Source organism: Ptychodera flava, chromosome 16 (genome assembly GCF_041260155.1).
Source record: "Ptychodera flava strain L36383 chromosome 16, AS_Pfla_20210202, whole genome shotgun sequence".
NCBI classification, from domain to species: domain Eukaryota; kingdom Metazoa; phylum Hemichordata; class Enteropneusta; family Ptychoderidae; genus Ptychodera; species Ptychodera flava.
Window position 1 is genome coordinate 18,793,970 of NC_091943.1, and position 21,488 is coordinate 18,815,457.

General features: G+C 36.4%; 2 long non-coding RNA genes across 2 annotated transcripts in view; both read right to left on the reverse strand.

The window, feature by feature from the left end:
- Positions 1-627: 627 nt before the first annotated feature.
- Positions 628-21,488, reverse strand: part of LOC139114217 (uncharacterized) — a 97,991-nt gene continuing 77,130 nt past the window's right edge. Inside the window, exon 4 of the long non-coding RNA XR_011547827.1 lies at positions 628-1,264. This is a non-coding gene — a long non-coding RNA (uncharacterized lncRNA). The remainder of the gene's footprint in view (positions 1,265-21,488) is intronic.
- LOC139114203 (uncharacterized) lies at positions 14,532-20,846 on the reverse strand. Its single transcript, XR_011547820.1, has 3 exons — positions 16,362-20,846; positions 15,559-15,630; positions 14,532-15,055 (listed from the first exon to the last, which is right to left on the reverse strand). It is a non-coding gene; the product is annotated as an uncharacterized lncRNA (long non-coding RNA).

Below are 21,488 nucleotides of genomic sequence, written 5' to 3' on the forward strand. Positions count from 1 at the left end.
AAAGGTTTATCGCATTGGAGAAGGACATTTGGTCCATGACAGTTGATCCGACGACTCCGATGATGAAAAATTTTAGTTCCAGTGTTTGCCTCTGAATGAGATTTACCAAAATAGCCTTACCCTAGTGTTATTTCATTGAATTAGATGTGCTTCTACGGAACTACAAGCAGACATTTGAATTAAACCCAGAGATAGATTTAAGATGCATAGATTTAATTTCTTGGTTGTGGCGATACTTTCAGTAAATCAAAAGATGGAATCATCATTCAATCGTTCTAACACATGTACACGTACATGTACATCTTCTACCACTTGGTTTCCAGTACTTTCTTGCAGCTTTGCTAGTTTCTTCATACTATGAAAATGAATCAGTCACAGGACCCCTGCTTCATCTAGTGTAATCCACAAGTCTCTTGACTAGATGAAGCAGGGGTCATGTGACTGATTAACCTATGTTTCTACTCAGAACACCACCTTTAAGGTTTAGCAGGTAGAAGAAAGTTTTGGTTCAATGTCACTGCAATGACTTTGAAGTTTTCTGTTTTTATTAGTAAACATCACTCAGCCCTTGGTACATGTTCCATCATTTTTTTCATACGTTGTTTTGATTTGAAATGGCGCCCTCACCGACCAGATAGGTTTATCTCACTGCAGAACGGTACTTAGTCCATGACACTTCATCCGACGACTCCGATGATGAAGAATTTCAGTTCAAGTGTTTGCCTCTGTACAAGATTTTTTTCCAAAAAGCCTTACCCAAGTGTTATTCCATTGGATTAGATTTGCTTCTACAGAACTACAAGCTGATATTTGAATTAGACCCAGAGACAAAAATTTACTATACATAGATTTAATTTCTTGGTTGTAGCGACACTTTGAGTAAATCAAAAGATGAAATTAACATAAAATCGTTCTGTCAATAATACATGTACATCTGCTGCCACTTTCCAGTACTTTCTTGCAGCTTTGCTATTGTCTTCATATTACGAAAATGAATCAGTCACATGACCCCATGCAGAATGTATATAAATTTTCGTAAATCCGACAAACAAAGGAAAGCATCGCATATGGCAAAATGTATGTTTAATGAGGATACTTGTGTTTCATTCTGATATGTTTGTATTTTTACAGAAGTCTTTTCCTTGTTTATTTGATATGATTGATTGATTGTTCGATCATTCACAATGTTTCCGCGAATTGAGATAATGCCTTGATGAGAATGGACCACTCGGGAGAGTTTAAACAACACTGGATATCCCTGCAGCTGTGGACGAAAGAGAAGATAATGCATACTGAGACATGAATAATGTCAAAAGGTACGATACATAGCAAACAGTGCATGTCACAATTAAACTATGAGGTATTGAATTACAAAGCACATCACAGATTTAAAAACAATACATACTGTTATGCTTGAATGTCATCTGTCAGTCATAGAATATCATTATGACATGTTGATATGGTAATACACTGTAATTTGATTTAACTATTTTGCAGTTTGATTATGAAATAATGTTCCATAACTAGCATTTTGATTTTAAACTTTGAATGATGTTTCCATGTTGATGAAATCTATGTGTGAGATCTTTTTAATGAATGATTTGATTTTACATGGTTGTACAATAACACGTGGTAATGCAGACATGCAATGATAGGATGATGACACAGTGACTAGATAATGACTTGCAAAAAATTGTGAGAATTAAGATATAAGTAACCTAAAAAGTGACATCTCAGCTGAACGAATTTGTAGATATGCAACACTAACATTTGGAAAGTGTCAGTGCATTATAGAGATGTTGTCCGCACCTCTGTGATGTATGATGTGTTTTATTATTGATAAGTCTACTTCTAGTTTTACTGAAGAGCTTTGGTGGTGAAGTCTGAATGTAGACTTCAGGACAGGTGCCATTTGCAGTATTTTATACCGTACACATTGTCTTTAATGGCCAGTCACATCCATAGGCATCTCAGACAGAGCATAACCACATTAAAACTCTACAAATCCATCTCAGTAGACTCCAAAAACAGTAGACATTAAGACTCTACATATCTACTATTTGGTAACTGACACACTGTTACCTGTATACTACATCTCAGAAGGTACTTTCGTAAATAGAAAAAAAAACTTTCATGTCTATACACAACATATATTTTGTAGAATTTTGATTAGGTTTTGCATGGCTTCTAATTACAGATAAAGACAGCGCATCACAGGTCATACTATTCTGTATTTATGATCAACACTGACATAATCATAATCATGAAAGCTGAGGCGCGTTCGATTAATACGATCATGAACGTGATTAGCCAATCATGATTGTGATCGTGCGTTAGAATACGCCCAATAACAATCATGATGGACAATCACAGCAATCATGCCCCTGGGCGTGATTGGTGTGATTACAAGATGGCAGACAACACAGCTGTCGGTGTTGAAAGCAGAAACGGCGGTAATTTTAAAGTTTCAGGTAAAATTTGATTTTTAAAGCAAGATTTTTAAGCGAATTTAATCGCAAGATGCCGGTTTAAATGCCTGTGTTATTAAAATGTAGAATACTTTGATTTACAACGAAACTTGAAAAAAAAATTTTGTTAATTTGTTCCGAACACAGTGCAGGCTAGCTATAGTCGCACTCTCAAATATAGGAGTGCATGCAGTACGTACAATAACTATTCTACATTAAGATTTGATGGATACGTTTACCGACAAACTTATAGGCGTCGCTACGTATGCTGCAGCTCTGCAGAAATGCGTCAACACTGAGGGCAGCCATGTCAACTGAAAACATGATCGTGATAGCCAGTTTTGTTTACAACCTCGATTTCGAAAATGATGTCACATATATCATAATCATGATCGTGCAAATCGAACGCGCCCCTCGTATATTTATCACTGATAGAATGGGCCATTGAAAATTAGCTGACATGTTATGAAAAGCCTATTTGATGCGGTATAATGAAAATTAAAAGGGTTAACGTATATCTTTGTGACGTGTTTAGGAATGTATTTACCCATTGAATACACACATCAAAGACAAACAGTGTTGTATGTTTTGAAATATGAACATTTTGCTACCAAATATGCACAAGTGACAACACTAATACTCCAATATTTGTGTGATTTAACGATCAAGGTGAGTATTTTGCAGACACATTGACACTGACTTAGTAAGCTTTGCATAGAAATTGTGCTGCGATGTGATTTGAATATTACTACAATACTTGGGGAAAAAAGAAAACTATAAACTGTTTACATGTCAGGTGCTCTGAGATCCTGCGAAAGTGAAAGCGAAAGAAATCAATTGACAATAGATTTACAGCATTTGAAGTTTGAAAGTCTTGTTCACAGAAAGTAATTCATAATATGGTCAATATGTTTACTCATATGAATTCTTGATTGGATAAAATGTGTTGTTAAATTTATCAAACTCAATGGAACATGAAAAGTGGTGTCTTTCACAGAAAATTGCACAGGGACAAACCAAAGAAACTTCAACCCACTCTGTAGCTAGTGAATCAGTTATGAACAACAAAGCAGACATCACAGGGGTCACAGGGTCACAACTTGTGTTGTCCTGACATACATGCCCTGGATATAAACACGACACACTCTGATACAAGCACCTAGATGCATACATTACTGTAGCTGCAAATGAAGAAATTCATCTCTTGCACTTTGTGTAAATATTCTGAAAGCCATAATATTAATTTCAGGTAATGTCATGAAACTTATTAAATTTGGAGTATGGATAATAATTCCCACACAGCCCATCATATTGTACTTAACAGTACCTGTTTCCTTTCTCTTGTTTATGAATTTTATGTCATGTGATTAAAAAAGTGTTGAGGCACTTTTTCAAGAGAACGCTTAAAATTCCTTGAGGTGTGCAACATTTCTGTTACCATGTTCTCAAATGAGGCTGCGTATCTTAAAAAGTATGAAAGTATTCCATTTACCATACATACATGTATTATACATGTACATGCATGTACGTGCACATACACACTTCATATGTACATATATACATACATAAAAATACACATGTATTTATAAGTAAATATATATAAATATCTAGGTACACATGTATATATACAAGTACACATGACATGATTTTATCATTGATATACACATTGTGTTATACCAACAGATATAAGTGTTAGCTGCTTGGCCATTTGTCATCTGCTGCCATATCTCTAACCGAGGAAGACCGTGAATTAAGTGCATTTCAGCATCAAATCGTTTTAAGACATAGGAAATGCCATAGAGTTTATTAAGGCAATTAAAGTCAATAGTACAAGGATCGTGAAACAAATTATAATGTACATGTGTGACTGCATAAAGGTAAAAACTTTATCTTAGTCACGGCATATACAATAACAATGTTTAGTAAGGTACATGTGTATGTAGATGAAGCATATGCAATTGGAATGGTTGCCATGTCTGTGTTACCTAGCTGCATATGCTTTTGGTTTACCTTGGAATTCCATATACCGCCATTGTATACCATTTCCAATCCATTTTGCAATTTGCAGTTTACTCATGCTTAAAAGCCGTATTTTCATCTCATTAGTGCAAATCATAAAACACAAGCCTACATTTGCAAACCACAGGCATTTCCATGGGCACAAACTGTATACTACTTCTTGCTAGCTTATTCTCGTTTCATATAAGGCTGAGTTTATACAGTGTCTTCACAATCGAGCTGTAAAGAGCTTTCCAAATGCTTTAATAACACTCGTGATCTCATAAGTTTCGACAATCCTAGTAAATCCAATTCTCTCCAACACATCTACCCAGATAGCATAGAAATCAAAGAAACAACTGAAAGTGCAGACCCAGCAACATATCAAGACAATATTTCTAATATTATACAAAACATTTTGACATCAAAACAATTTAAATTTTGAAATCATAAACGTTCTCTTTTTGTCAAATAATTCGCCAATTTCAGCTTATGGTGTAAACATTTCAAAACTCCTCAGACACGGTACGGTTAGTAACTCATGTGAAGACGTTTTGAGTGAAACACAGCCTACTAGCACACAAGCTGGTGAGACAGGGATTCTCAGCATGTAGACTGTTTAGATCATTCCAGAAGTTCTGTTGAAGATATGAAAATATGGCAAATCTGTTTCTTAAATGATGAGTGACAGCATTCCAGGCTTAGACTCACATTAGGTATTTGGTAGTTTTACTGAATAACACAGAATTTGTCAATTTGTGTCAATCTTGATTGGTGTAGCATGCCAAATCCAGGCACCTGGTACCACTAGGGGACCTCATTGCTATTACCATTTTCTTTTTGTTCCCTTGACCTGGTGGAGTTATTTATTTGCCTTAAATGATATTATTGAACATGTTATGATGTCGTATTGTATTGGCTGAGTGTGATCATGTTGAATTTGTATACAGCTCATTCTGATGAGAAATATCCTTGGCATTTAGAGAGAAAAAGGAAAGAGCTTTAAAAAGAAAGCCCCTCTTATCGCAATTTTGGATCACAGCTAACTTAACTGTGTAAAACATATCAAAATAGCAACAGGCTTGACATTGTTACCAGATTTATGAGTAGCATTTTAATGTACATGGACATGGCGTTTTTTGAATGACAAGATTTTGAAAAATTATGTTGTAAATATGCATGTAACCTACTACGAATTGTGTAACATGATGTGCAATTCGTGTACAATGTTTAGCCGAGGTCAACTCAATGGTAGAAAGAAAACAGGCATTAAGCTTTCCTTTCAAGCAGTATGTATGCTGGTAATTTTGCATTTGTGTCATTTTTTGCAATTTTTTATGCGAGTGTACATACCACCTTACATTTCTGTCCGGAACAAATTTTAGTGAGCACTCTAGTCTTGGTGAAGTCATGACACTGTTGTTATGCTAATGCAGAAAAATTAGTATGTGGCCATATGATATCGACTAAATGTCATGTGAAATTTAGATAGATTAAACCTTGCACTTACAGAACCAAGTACTGAAGTCAAGTTTCACATCATCAGAACAAACTGACTCCTTTTCTGAATGTATGTTTCATTTCAAATAAAAAAATAAGTCTTCTTCTGATTGGTCTAGGAGAAGGCAGCGGACTGGCTACATTCATTCACATTCACCAACATTTTCCAGAGGTAACATGTGTTACAAACAAATTGTAACCAGAAACAGAATTCATTTACTTGAGTAGTCCATGACACAGCATTCCAAAAAATACAAAATATCCTAATAATCTTTTAGCCCTTGAGTGCTATAATTTATCCCCTTGAAATTTAGAGGAAATTTTTGCCAATTTTAATTACATTTTGCTGTAATACTTCAATGATTTTGGACCAAATGGACATCATACTTTATTGGCTATAGCTTTTTCAAAATCTTAGAAAAAAAATTACTGGGTATATTTTATAAGGCAACAAAAATTGCCTTTGGCACTCAAAGGGTTAATTTAATTCTGGCCAATGAGGCAAAGGTTTAAGCAACGTAATCCATGCGCAGTACATGTAAGTATACACTGAGATACTTTTTGAGTAATTTTGTGACCGTGAAAACATGTTTAGCTCAGCTGGTACAGGATCATTGAAATTTATTTCCTTTTAGTGCATACTGCAGTATCATTTTAACTGTGATTCTGTGAAATCATGTTTGATCGTACACATTAAAATTGTGACATGATAAATTATGTAACTATATAAAATCTCATTATGACCTTATTGTTCTAGGGGTTGTCATGTCAAAGGTTTGAGCACATAATCGCCAAATTACATGTACATATCATTTGTATGTTAGTTTCAAAACAATGACTTTTCTCACTCTACACTTCATTTACAACATAGATTCTAGTACATACATAAAATGCACTTTTATTTCTAATCTATATAGGTGCATACTACAGCTGTAAAACTGGATCAATAAATCGTAGATGTCTCCATTAAATGGTTTGGATTTCTTGAAGATGATAGAATGAAAGTGTTTGTAGAATGGTCTGAAATTCATCGAAGAACAGGCAACTGAATCTAATCATATATTACTTTCAGCACTGAGATTAATGGCAAATTCAGTTACGCATTGATTGCACCCTGAAGACACATAAATATGCTTAATTACTAAAATAAAGTATTTCATTTCAAAGCCCTACCCAATGGATTATTTTCCCCTTCTGTTTTCAAATTTTACTCTCAATGTCAAATTACACCATTGATCCTTATCCTGGCAAGCTCATACATCACCTGGTGAAGTTGGTTAAAACAAGTGTTGCCAAACATCTCCCAAATTTTCCATTTGAACAGAGACCTTAACCTCGCCCGTAAGAACCAAAACACTGTAAACGTAATTTTTGAAAACTGTCCCATCGTGTAAAGAAGTGAAGATACTCCAGATTTTGGCTTAATGATTTTTAACTGACTGTACAGACGGGGAAGTGATATTGCCTGGTGGGGGGATAAGGGTTAAAACAAAAGAAGCTGACAGCATTGGCATGCTCCTCTTTGTGACCCTGAACAAGTTCAGTTTTATCTACGATACTTGCAATTGTCCAAGCGTAACGCTCTTGTTAACAATACAAAGCTGCGATTATACAGGGGGGGGGGAGGGGGAGGGCTTACACTTACGCAACCTGATGTTTTCTGCCACACAAGCATATATACATATATACATGAGCTGGGGTCATACTCAATCATATGTACGCTACGTGTATGATGTTAAAACAAAGATATCACAAGTACTATATTCAATGGTCACATGGCAGCCTTGTAAAGCAAACCAGTATGCTTAAAATGTAGGGTCAGTGTGCCATTCCAGAGTTTGTATTCTCTTAACTTAGCATGGTGTGGGTTGAAATTAATACTTTCTGCTGGCGACAACATTCTGTTGGCATTTCAATGACCTTTGATGATGTTGCAATCCATTCTTCACACGATGTCAGTCTACATGCAGCATGAGTATTACCTTGTCATATTCACCTTGGACACAAATGAGAAATCTAGTACAGGTTGCATTACATGTAGATATCTGCACTGTGTACACAGTACCCTTGATACAATATATGTATTTGATCATTATATTTAGTAAACAATGTTCTCAGCCCATTCAAAGAGATCCTCCACCATAGAAGCTATGGTTCAGATACAGCAATGGATGTAGTCCACAGAAATAGATAAATGTAGTTTACAGGACACGTCCTTTAGGCCTTGATTAATCCCTGTCTTTTTGTGCGTTTGATAACCCCTGTTACATCGTTATGTAATATTGATATGATTACAAAGCTGTTGCTTACTTACTTTTTCTCTGTATAATGCAGTGAAGGCAGTTGCTGTTAAACTGAGACATGAATCTTTCTTACTTTTCTTTTTTAGTTTCAAATTCAGGAATATTTATTGTGAACCTAGTAGGCCGTGACGCCACTCTCAAATCAAGTTTTCCATGATTTGAAATCAGTGTTTCCCACGATTTAATGCAAGAAGATTGAAGATCAAGTAAATGGATTTGTGTTTGCTTCCAAAGACGGGACTGACGACAAATCTGAACAGTTAGCTGTCATTAATAAACTGTGTAGAGAGAAGCTGGCAAGCTACAGACTGTTGACTCATGGGATAGCTCAATGAACTTGGCAGAGATTATTGACAATTTGCAGATAATTATTGAGTCTGGGTCAACTTGTCAGCTTGAACACAATGGCAGATTACCACACAGTGTAAATAAACTGGCTGCATCAAAAATGCAGGAATTTTTAATGAATATATCTGAAACATAGTAACATCATGGATCAGGTTTCCGAATACAATCACCATTTCTTGTGATACACCAAAAGGTTGATTAGGTGCCTTTGACAGAACAATTCTGCCAAATTCATGTAAGAAGTAATATAACTAATACTATAGTATTATAAAGCAAATCTTCACAGGTTCTCCAGGGGTAAGGTAGTATATGCCTCAAAAGTGAAAGGTTTAAACTCTTGCTGAAATTTTCCTTAATGAAACTTTCAACCATACTCTTACCAAATCAAGAATGTAAACAAGGAGTCACCATGCAAAATTTGGAAGTAGAAATACAAATTACTTAACATTAATTTTCGCATATCTGAAATTAAAAATGGCCACCATCCCTGTCTTATGAGGAAAATAGAAAAAAAGTTTTTAGAAAAACAATTATAGTTGAACATTTTCTAATCTCAGAAGCTTTAAACTAGGTCCCACAAGTGGTAGACCAGAAAAGTATCAGACAATTTATGTCTAAGTATCTGTCCCCTTTGTGTGTTTTACCTTACAGAGAGATACTTAAGTCCAATTCTGCATCTTTTATCATTCAACAAGAGAAATGCAGTTTCTAACTAGGTGGTCACAGCCACTGGTTTGTCTTTAAATACAAGTACACTATTCTGATTCACGTAGTCTAACCAAAGTGTAATCAGATTGCAATATTCAAATTGACGGTTGAACAATGCACGCAGTGTCTCAATCATTGATGCACTCAGGTTTATGATGTCAGAGTCACAACAAACTCATAATTTGTGAAAGATGTTTTTGAGCTGAGTCAAGTGATTTGCCTTTTCTGTTGAAAATTGAACAATATCCAACAAGATAGATAAAATGGCAAGTTAGATGAAGTGGCTGATATAGGTGATGAACTTATTCACAACTAAATATTACGAGTGTTTTCAGAATTATGTGTACATTTATTGCATGAAAGGGTCCACTCAATGACAGATCACCTAAATGCTAGTATTTATGTTTTGTGTGTATCCTGAAACAACAATCAACAAAGACTGTCATGATTTTGGATACAAAGAAACTTTTTATTTCTTCTTCTGGCTGTGTCCATTTACTGTCAAACTACATGTCTGATAAAACTACCTCTACAATAATGCCTTCAACGAAGAAGTGACTGCAAAAGCTCCCGTGAACTTGTGAAATGCAAGTTTTAGAAGGTTAGGAAAATACATGAAGACATAGGGTTTTTGCGCTGGTTTATGTATATATATTTCTAGCAACTCAGCACGTTGCTGTCGCAATGTCTGGTGGATGAGGTTGTACCACTTTAATGTACATAACTTTAGAGTCAAGCATAATGAATGTGCCCTTGATCACTCATTGACACGAAAGCTTATTACGCTTGAGTAATATGCACTGATAATGCATTTCAGTACTTTTTGCACCCAGTCTCAAAATAATGCTGGCGACTCTTAAATGAAATGCTGTATAGTCATTGAAAGGGACAAGGTTTTCATATCTTTACAATAATTTTGCAGAGTTATATTATTATTATTATTATTATTATTATTATTATTATTATTGTACTTGGGCCTCAGCCCAAGTACATTTGTTTTCATTCCGTGGGAAAAAACTCTGTAAGGTATAACCATTCCTGGCTGAGACCAGGGAGGGCAATGTCTTGGCTTCATCTTTCTTGGCATAATAAATGGCGTAATGATGTTAACTGAATGGAAGTGCTGCTCTCAGCCAGTCTTGAATAAGTGAGATGTGAATATTAATGCTTCTCTATCTGAGTTTTTGCCACAAAATCTTCTGAATATAATCAAAATGTGCATCGAAATGCAACAATTAATGCACCCTCCGTTTCCTAGTCGATGGCACGACCCTTGCTACACCCACTGGACGAGCCAAAGTGGGAGGGGTAATTTCAGTTTGGTCGAACAAGAGGGCTCGAGACCAGAATTTAACATTTAAACTTGAAACATGTTTAATCGCTGACAAGATGTGGACTAGTGTTAATCAAAGTAAAATTGTGAAAAGGAAATGTTTTATATCCAGGACACAATGAAAACCATTACGACTGGAAACTGTACCCCCAGTTGAGAATAGTAATGCCCACAGCGATGGAGAACACTTATCCTTGAGCTGAGAAAACCAGACCATCATTTCGAAATAGAGCTGCAGATTCGAGAAGCTCGCTCAAAATAGCTAGGTACACCCCATAAGGGGTGGTTTCGAGTTTGAGGGCAAATTTCGCCTCCTTCATATAGAAATCGTACGTTTGTTTTTCCAGGAGAACACACCATTTGACACAAAATTTGCATGTAAAGGGGTCGCCAGTAAGCACGTGGTCAAATCTGGCACAAGAAACAATATGAAATGTTGGGTAAAGCCAGTCCAAAATAAACTGATTTGAACTTTTGTGTTTTGTAATTTATACCACAGCAGTAACATTACCTTTTTTGACAACATCACACAATGTAATACGTTTTGAAACTGAATACTCCGACGTATTCTGTGTCTCCTTTGCTAAAAATACGGTATGCCGATTACCATGTAAGGAGATGATGACGTCAAGACAGATTTGTAGTGCGTTTGGTCCTGGATGGTGCACGAAGTTTTGTCAAGGTAGCTTGTGTATTTATTTCCTAAATGGGAGAGATTAGGGTCGATCTAAACGAAGGCCGAAGAATATTATGATACTCTAAGCGAGCTGAACTCTAACGCGAATGGTTGGATAATTTGGAGGATGTCTTGGGGTCAACTAGCCCTGCGTACGATGCTGTGTGTTCCGCTACAGCTAATCGCCCCGCTCACCACAGTCCTGCAAAGACCCGTACGTAGGGTCGGTGACTTCAAATCCATTTTGGGACTTGACGTAAAAAGCCAAATTACTGCCGAAATTCAGCGTTCTTGGGCCCAAGTCGTATCCCAGCCCACCTCAGCTACTCGATCGCTTCAAAAATGACAGTCTTTTATTCACTTCTCGTAAATAACCGTCGATGTCGGCAACTCTATCGCTAGCCCTGCGTACGATGCTGTGTGTTAGCTGTAGCACATAGCATCGTACGCGGGGCTAGGGGTCAACAACATGGGGTCGCAGCCAGCCATGCCATGTTGCCTCAAAACTTATTTCTGTCTGCACTCAAAACTCAAAAATGTCGGATATGAACCTGAAAAATCGATGCAATTTTGTCAAACTTCGGCGAAATTTCAGCCTATAGACAAAATTTCATCCAGGTAAGGTAAATTTACTGAAATTTGATCGACAAATAATCCTGAGCTTGAACTTGACAGCTCGCCTTCCTTCTCCGGGAAGTCACGCATCCAGCTGCCCATACACAGTTGCCCATATGGCCAGGTTTATGAGATTGTTTTCAAGCGACGGCGGCAGTCGACCGTACGTGGCTCTGGATATGAACCTACCGCCGGTGTAGCTGTAATAACTGTTGCGTTGTTTTTAGTGCCCACGGACGAAGTCCTGGGGAGTTATAGGTTTGGTCATGTCAGTCCGTCCGTCCGTCCGTTCACGCAGATATCTCAGACATGCCCTGGTCAATTTCTTTCAAACTTTGCACAAGAATAGTACCCAACCTCATACAGATGCACGTCGATTTGTTTCACAATGCGATCGAATTTGGCCGTGTTAGAGGACTTTTTAGTTTACACCTCCATAGACTCCCATGTATAAGGCAGTTCTCCATAGACTCCCATGTATAAGGCCAAGAAAAATAAAAATTTAGTTTCTCATCGTATTCATATTGCCTAAAGGATGCAGTGACACAGTCTTTTGTCCCCACGGATAAAGTCCAGGGGGCTTATAGATTGGGTCATATCCGTCCGTGAGTCCATCAGTTCACGCAGATATCTCAGACATTTTGACAAAATATCATGTGACCTTGGTGACCTTTGACCTCAAATATACATTATTGTCCATAACTCAGTAACCCAAGTGCTAAACCTTTCATATTTGGTATGATGGGACACCTTATAACGCCACATATTGTACTCATTAATTATGCGCATATCTAATTTTGAGCGAGCCAATAGAGCTAGAGGTCTGATTTTTGGTATATAGGGATAAGTTAACAATATAATTTGTTAAACAAAACGTCACATGACCTTTGACCTCAAATATACATATTTGTCCACAACTCAGTAACCACAAGTGCTACAACCCTTCATATTTGGTATGATAGGACACCTTATGACACCATATATTGTACCTCATTAATTATGCACATATCTTATTTTGAGCGAGCCAATAGAGCTAGAGGTCTGATTTTTGGTATATAGGAATAACTTAGCAATACAATTATTATGACAAAATGTGACGTGACCTCAATGACCTTTGACCTCAAATATATATATTTGTCCACAACTCAGTAACCACAAGTGCTACATCCTTCATATTTGGTATGATAAGACACCTTATGACACCACATATTGTACCTCATTAATTATGCGCATATCTAATTTTGAGCGAGCCAATAGAGCTAGAGGTCTGATTTTTGGTATATAGGAATAACTTAGCAATACAATTAGTTTGACAAAATGTCACGTGACCTCAATGACCTTTGACCTCAAATATATATATTTGTCCACAACTCAGTAACCACAAGTGCTACACCCTTCATATTTGGTATGATGGGACACCTTATGACACCACATATTGTACCTCATTAATTATGTGCATATCTAATTCTGAGCAAGCCAATAGAGCTGGATGTCCGATTTTTGGTATATAGGGATAACTATAGGGTAGAAATCTAAATATGCCCATCTAAATATTAGACACCAACCATCGAGAACAAAATAAATCTGCTGTAATTTGAATATTTAAGGAGTTAAAGCAATTTCCACTATAAATAAAGAACCCCTGCCTCAAACTCCACAAAAGTTGCTAGACATATTTGTCCGTTGTCATGCCATTGCTTCGTTTAATAACCAGTTAATCAAATGCCTAATTGACAGGAGGAAATTCCAGACCATATTTGAATAGTAGTATATATTGTCCTCAAAATTACTCTATCACGGCCCAAGTACTCATTGCCTTCAGCAATACTGCCTTGTTATTATTATTATTATTATTATTATTAAACAGATTCATCTTCCAGCGAAAATGCTGAATTTAGGTCTCACCAAACTAGTATAGGATTTTAAAAATTGTAATACCTTCATCGGGATTTTGAAATAGGTGGGAATAATTAGAAGCTAATACAAAAAACAATGGGATGTGCTTTCCGGTACTTCAAAAATAAAAGTCGCTATTAAAGAAACTAAACTTCGTTAAACTTAAAATCTCGGCTTAGAGTACAGTCAGTTAACAAAATATCCATTTTACTTGCATTTATGACAGAGACCATACACATTTGCTCGAAGATATCAAGAAGACTCGACAGACAATTGGCCAAAAGATGTCCGGATCACACAATCCAATGGCGGTCCTGAACAAAATATGACAGGGATAGAGACTGCAAAGCAATGTCATATGACCTAAGATTATTTGACACTCAGATTTTTTAAGAAATCCTTTTTATTTCGCAAACAAAGGCGTGTCCACTAATCCTAAGTTTTCCCCGCCATATTTGCTACTGTATTCTGCCTGTATTTTTTATCCCGTTTAAAGTATCCTTGGAAACCCCATGATGAAGGATAAGCGTACATACAACTTGATTGTCATATTAGGATACATTGACGTCTAAAGACCGGGTTACCTTGTAGGAATACAGAATCAATTATGAAAACAAATTTCCTGTAAAACTAAGACATAATTTATTGTTATACGACATTTCACGTTTTCGTTCCTTTACATTTTTATGTTAAACTTTTTAAATGTTAAATCCCAAAGATAATTCAGTTTGTGTGTATTTGTACGTGTGTGTGTGGTCATCGATAAACGATTTAAGTCATTTTGCTTTCGTAATATTTCCATATATTTCAACTTTCCCACTAACAATAAATCTCTGTTTGGGCTAATATATTTACTCACCGAGACAAAACAGGATGATCACGTTTAAAATACTATTATGAAAATAATGTTCACACTAAGCTTTCTATGTCAATCTACAGGCAGTGGTGAGACGGGAAGTCAGAAAGTAAAGGGACTCATTGCCACACACTATCAATATTTGTATAACCTAAAGGAATATGGAACCCTGCCAGAATCCCCCTCAGTTATACGAAGTACAACAATAACCCGACCCCAAAATTTATCCTAGAATTAGTCCCTCTAATCGGTCCGATGTTTTTGATACTACAAATTATTCTTCTCTCTCCGTGCCATCAATTGGTCAATCCAGAATCTGTTGAGGTTCCTTTCACTAGAATCTGATGTACTCTCCTGTAAAATTACAAAAGAAGATAAACGCACTTCTCTTTAATAGCAGTAACCTGTTGACTTTGTGTGGTCCTGTTGATATCATCAGTTGGTGAGATACATGTGGATCAATGGTGTAATGTAACCGTCATATTGGAATTTACAAAACTTACAAAAAACTCAAATAATATTCAAAATCTTCGCTTTAAATACCAACGAACCTTTTAAGCTCAAGCTTTGGAATTATCAACAACTATATAGTGTGACTATTTTGTGAGTGTATATTTAGTGTCAGGAAGTTAAGCCTGTCATGTAAAAGAACACCTTACAGGAAAGTAATAGCTCAACACATCGACTGCCGAGATGCATGCATTCACAGCAACGGTGACACGCTCCACATATTTCTGAGAACGACTTTTTCATTCTTGACAGGCCCTCATTTTGATTCTAGCGAGTCCGCTCGTATGCTTTAAGCATAACTCCTTTGATTATGATTATATGGATATTTACTATCATCTCTATCTTACCTGCGCTATAGGTGTCATGGAGATGACATCATTTTGTTGCACATCTACCAAGGGTGAACTACCAACATGACTCTGTGAATAGAGGTATTGCATGTAAATGTTGAGTATAAGATATCGGATTGGCTTACATGTTTGTAAAGGCACAATACATACATACAATGATACATACAATGATACATACATACAATGATACATACAATGATACATACATACAATGATACATACAATGATACATACAATGATACATACAATGATACATACAATGATACATACAATGATACATACACAATGATACATACAATGATACATACAATGATACATACATACAATGATACATACAATGATACATACATACAATGATACATACAATGATACATACATACAATGATACATACAATGATACATACATACAATGATACAACAATGATACATACAATGATACATACAATGATACATACAATGATACATACATACAATGATACATACAATGATACATACAATGATACAATGATACATACAACGATACATACATACAATGATACATACAATGATACATACATACATACATACATACATACATACATACATACATACATACATACATACATACATACATACATACATACATACATACATACATACATACATACATACATACATACATACATACATACATACATACATATAGACAGACAGACAGACAGACAGACAGACAGACAGACAGACATACATACAAACATACATACAGACAGACAGACAGATGGATTTTGATTCTACGCTATACAAATTAGAGGCCTACCTACCTGGTATACATATTCTCCCGTTCGTGGTTTCTGAACGCAATGCCAACATTTATGACGTGCCTCCAAAATTTGCGTTCTATCGATTTGCCTTGCACGAATCATTTTAACGGAAACTAGACGTGATAGACAGCAACCCATGGCGGTAGCAATAGTACTAAAAAGAAATAGTTTAATGTTAATTTCATGTGCTTTCGTTTGTTTTGGATGATAAATAGCTGCTGGGCATGCACCCTAGAGCATTTGCATTGCAGTTATAATTTAAGTACATTTCTGATTACTACATGATGTAACTTCATTTTGTTTCGTTCAAGTAGGGTTCACTTTGATGAAATTACTCTCTGTCAACGAATGTCGAATACATATCCTGCTACAGTAACATATAATTTACTCAATGTGTTGACATTTAAAAGCGATAATTCTTTTGGAAATAGATATATACATATAGATATGCCTCTAAGTCCTTCGATGTGGTCCTATACTCGTCTGATCTTATACTCCTGTCTGCACATTTTGAATACAACCGGTCATACTCACCTAATTTTCAAAATCTCCCTCGTATGGCTCTGTCTTCGTAATGGCCTTACGGTCATCAGTCAATTCCAACTTTGTCGTTATTTTGCGCAAAAGGGTTGAACAGTTTTAGTGATGTGGAAAGAATGCTAAAGAGTTGTTTTTTAAATCGGCAATCCGAAATTTCGTTGGGATGATTGGATCATGGACCATGCGTCCTTTTTCTGGAACACGGTTGAACCGCAAGCCTCACAAAAAGGGAATTCCCGCAGCCCGGTTATGCAAATAAAGAGCTGTTAGGCCTATAGCTTCCGGTTCAACAATCGACTCACGCAACCAACTTCAAACATTGATTTTAGAGTCCGTCTTTTATTCAATTTGAGAATAACACTATCTCACCGATTTTCATTATAAATATGTATGATTCCAACTTGTGTTGAGACTTAAACAGAGTGCGTTTCTGGAGAACTGATCATGTTATGTAGGATTTACCCTTGTTTCAGCGTGCTTTCTGAAACACTTACAATCTGGCTTAGCAACTAAACATGTATGCATTTAAGATGCAAACCCCTGATTATTTCAAGATATCATTGACCTTTGAATTATTTTCTTCCGTGTGATGGTGAATAGTGCAGGTCAGTATCGGTTTTTACTGCAACAGTCTGATTAAAGGATTTTTATTTAGCGTCCTCCACTGAGGAGACTGTTACCATCTTGGAGTCTTCTACTGGTAGTCAGATTCACCAAGGCAAGCTCTTATCAGCTTATGAGCATATCAGTGAATCTGAATTGAAGTACATTTAACAGTTAAATGCGTTTTGCTCAAAGCAGTGGCATCTAAACGTGAACACAGTGTGATTCATCTATCTTAGATGAGACCCAATGGGTATTCGATTTTTACCTGAGGCATATCCCCTTTCTAAGAATGAATAAGCAGCTCGCATTATAATTCCTCAGCTTGAGGAGGCACCTTGGGATAGTGGTTAGAGTACCGGTCTCACTATCAGAGGATGGCAAGTTCTAGACCAGTAAGTCCAGAGGAATAGACTCACTGTTGGAGGGTGGTGAGTTCGAGACGCCAGCTCGGTGTTATGCCCCTGAGCAAGGCACTTTACTCCATGTGCTCCATTGGCTAGCTGGTTATGGGTACTTCATCCTGTAACTGGGCGTTTGCGCGTTGGATGATGGATTGAATAAAAGTATAAAATAAACAAATATACCCAGTGATAAATAAACCCAGTGATATCCACAAGATAAGCGATTTGCCCTTAAGATGTCCCCATTATATATTCTCCTTGCATTTCATGATATAAAAGGTCAAGTCATAGCATTTTCATAGATTTGATTTTCTATGATAATGTCAAGATATTCGCTACAAAGTAGTCTGATGCCTTATGAATCCAGTATGTTATGGGATGTACCTGGAGTGGAAGATTTTTAAAAACTTTTTGCAACACACTTATAAAAAAAAACAATGCATCTAAGTAAAGTTTGGTAAACTTCCACACAATACGAAGATCGCTATACCATCCCGAATTGTGATCTTTTCCTGGCGACTTTTCAGTCAATGCCAGAAACCGTCCAAGTCTTTAAATTGCCATTATCTGAAAAAACAAAATCCAACGTGCATTGTGCAAATTTACATGCTTCTTTAAAATAGGGTGAATGTCGCCCGCTACGGTAGAAGTCCATTCTACCATGATCGCAAACTGCATTTGATTTTTTGGGGGAGTGCTGGAGGAAATTGGTATGGCAGCAAATTAGTCCGCCACTGTGGTAGCAACTATTTTTCATAAATAGCGTTTTGTTATATGTTTACATCATGAATACTGGCAAAAAGATATTGGACTTCCTCACGTGTTTTGAAAAATGTTCGCTGGCGGCGCTACGCCACCTCCAGAGAATGAGAGAATGGGAGAGTCAGATTTCCCCAATTTTGTGACAACTTTGTTTTCCCTTTTTTCTGCCATGATCAATTTTTTCTTAAGACATTACTGGATCAATTTTCTTTTTCTTCTTCAACGAAAAGTTTTTTTACCCAAAAGTCCTCCAGCCACGCCAAGAAATTAAATGGTTCTCCGACCCCTTAGCATTGTTTAACACCCCAAGTACAAATGCGCCATCAGACGAGGTCCAGAGTACTACCTAAGCATAGCGACTGTATATAGTGTTGATCAGTAAATGTAAATCACGATAACAAAGTGTGATAATACTATAGCAAAGCGAAAATGTAACATATAACAGTCAGTTATTTCGAATATACTTCTTTTAGGTGTCTTAAGATTTTTGTAAGAGCAGAAAATATATGAAGGGTCAGAAAAAGTAAACCTTAATTTGGATTTTAACTACGACGAAAAGAGAACAACTTCTCTATCACTGTTCAACAGAAGGTGAGAAGGTCACTCAGTCCATAGTTGAATCGAGTTCTATCTCCAAATCAGTATCTGAGAGACCTTTCGAACCATTTAAGACATACCAATAATTGCATGCCAAGTAATTTATTGAACGTTGGAAAATGGGTATTGTGAGCATTGTTATCATTACAGGCCCTCGCCCCTAAAGGTACACATGACCCCACGCGGAGTCACCAGATGAGGTCATACCTCTATTATATATGACCTCATAGCGCATGAAATCACCAATTGTTACCATTATCAACGAAGCTTTATTTTATCACCTGTCTAACTATTGGTCGGTGCCCTGTAGAATTGTAGAATGCTTCTTTCTAAAGAAATCAATTGCGTGTTAAGTTTTGACGGCCTGGCCTGTTAGCCAGGCAGAAACCAAAATTCCAATTTAAAACAATGAGAGGATGTAGGTCTTTTGGGGGTAATGTCTTAATGCATGGTAGACTTAAACACAATATGAAAGAAACGCAGTAACACATTTTTATGGGAACTATGTAAGTCACTAAATTAATCTTTAAGGATCTTTAATGTTTGTATTAGTCTATCATCGCGTCTGTGTACAGTTGTACTCATTAAATGAAGAGAAAAACATTGACAATTCAATACCAGTGCATTATATAGCTAATTGTTCATGAGTTGTGATCTAGTATACCTTGTTAAGTTGAAGTGTATTCCACCAGAAGGTAAACACGGTCAGTTGTCTGTCCTTCAAAATGACAGTCCAAAATGAAAGAATGGGCATGACATTTGGTTTTACAGCTACAATGAGGCTCACATATTTAAAGTCTCCCGCAAACAGAAACAGAAGAGAAAACGTCGATTTTCCTGAGAGTATTGTACTTTGACATATGGTATCATAAATTACAGATATACGCGCCTCGAAACAGTTTTATAGTCTTCGCAAACAAAACTTCCCTCAAAAGAAAACTGTAAATATTCTCCCTTTCATAATCAAAAAAAAAATAAGGAGTCTCCGTGCAACATTTTATAATAGAAAAAAATTACCTAAAATTCACTCATACTAAAAACTCACAAAGGCTGTCATATCCTATGGTAATTATATGCCAGATTTAGACAAAGCAAAGACCGTAAAGTATTTGTTTTTTCTACAGGTTAATAAATTAATCCACACAAGGAGCAGAGCTCAAACGTGACATCGTTTTTAGAAATGTAAAGAAAATAAGTTACAATCTAATACCGTTTTAGCATAAGTGTCACATCTCCATACCATCTCTATCTCGACAAATAATCATGATCTATGTATCCGTACTTGAAATTGAATTGTTTCAACAAATAAACTCTAAAATGCAAATTAGTCTTAAAGTATTAGTGCCACGCCCAATAGTCTAACTCTGTCGCAGGAGTGGGTAAGAATGATCCAATTGCAAAGCTAAGAAGCCCGATTAATTATAGTTGTCATGACTACCGCATAAATTAAACAACTGCTGTGGTCTATTGAGCTACGTTAATCATTTCAGTTAACCAATCACAACAAACGTCCCTTGAAACGCGTCTATTGGGTCACTGACGGCGCGGTGATAGCGTGCACCAGTCACGTCGTGACTTGTCGAGTCAAAGTTCCGTCAACCGAAGTAAAGTATCACTGCTGAAAATTTCGCTTGCTTGTAAAAGCATTGGAAATGTAACAATCACAACAACATTGGCTATGTATTCATTTCTCTAAGATGAACCAGTTGATCAGTAAAGCCAGTCTAAGGTATACATTCAAAATCATAAAATATTGAAATACACATGTCATTGACACATCTATATGCGGGCCCAGAGAGATTTCCTTCTCTAGCTTTCAGATAAAACTTATTCTTGACCGTTTCCCGTTCTATGTGAAGTATTTTAATTTTTCTAACACTCCCAGAAATATCATAATTAGAAAAGGTTATGTCTGGTACACCTTCAAAATGTTAAAATGTAGCCTCTGTCTAAAAACGTTTATAAACTTTCGCGGAAATCTACTGGTCCGTTGTAATATCTGTGCCAAATGTTGTAGCAAAGTATCGCAATAATGTCAAAATGACACTTTCTTCAGCTAGATATAGAATAATTATGTCGTACAGTAATTATTCTTCGTATCAGACAGCTTCAGACAGCAAAAATAAAGCTTGTTCTTTATACCGTTAATTGTCATTGAATATAAGTTGTTAAACTTTTCACTAACTTTTTTGATACATTTCTGAGAAGAAGACAACATTTT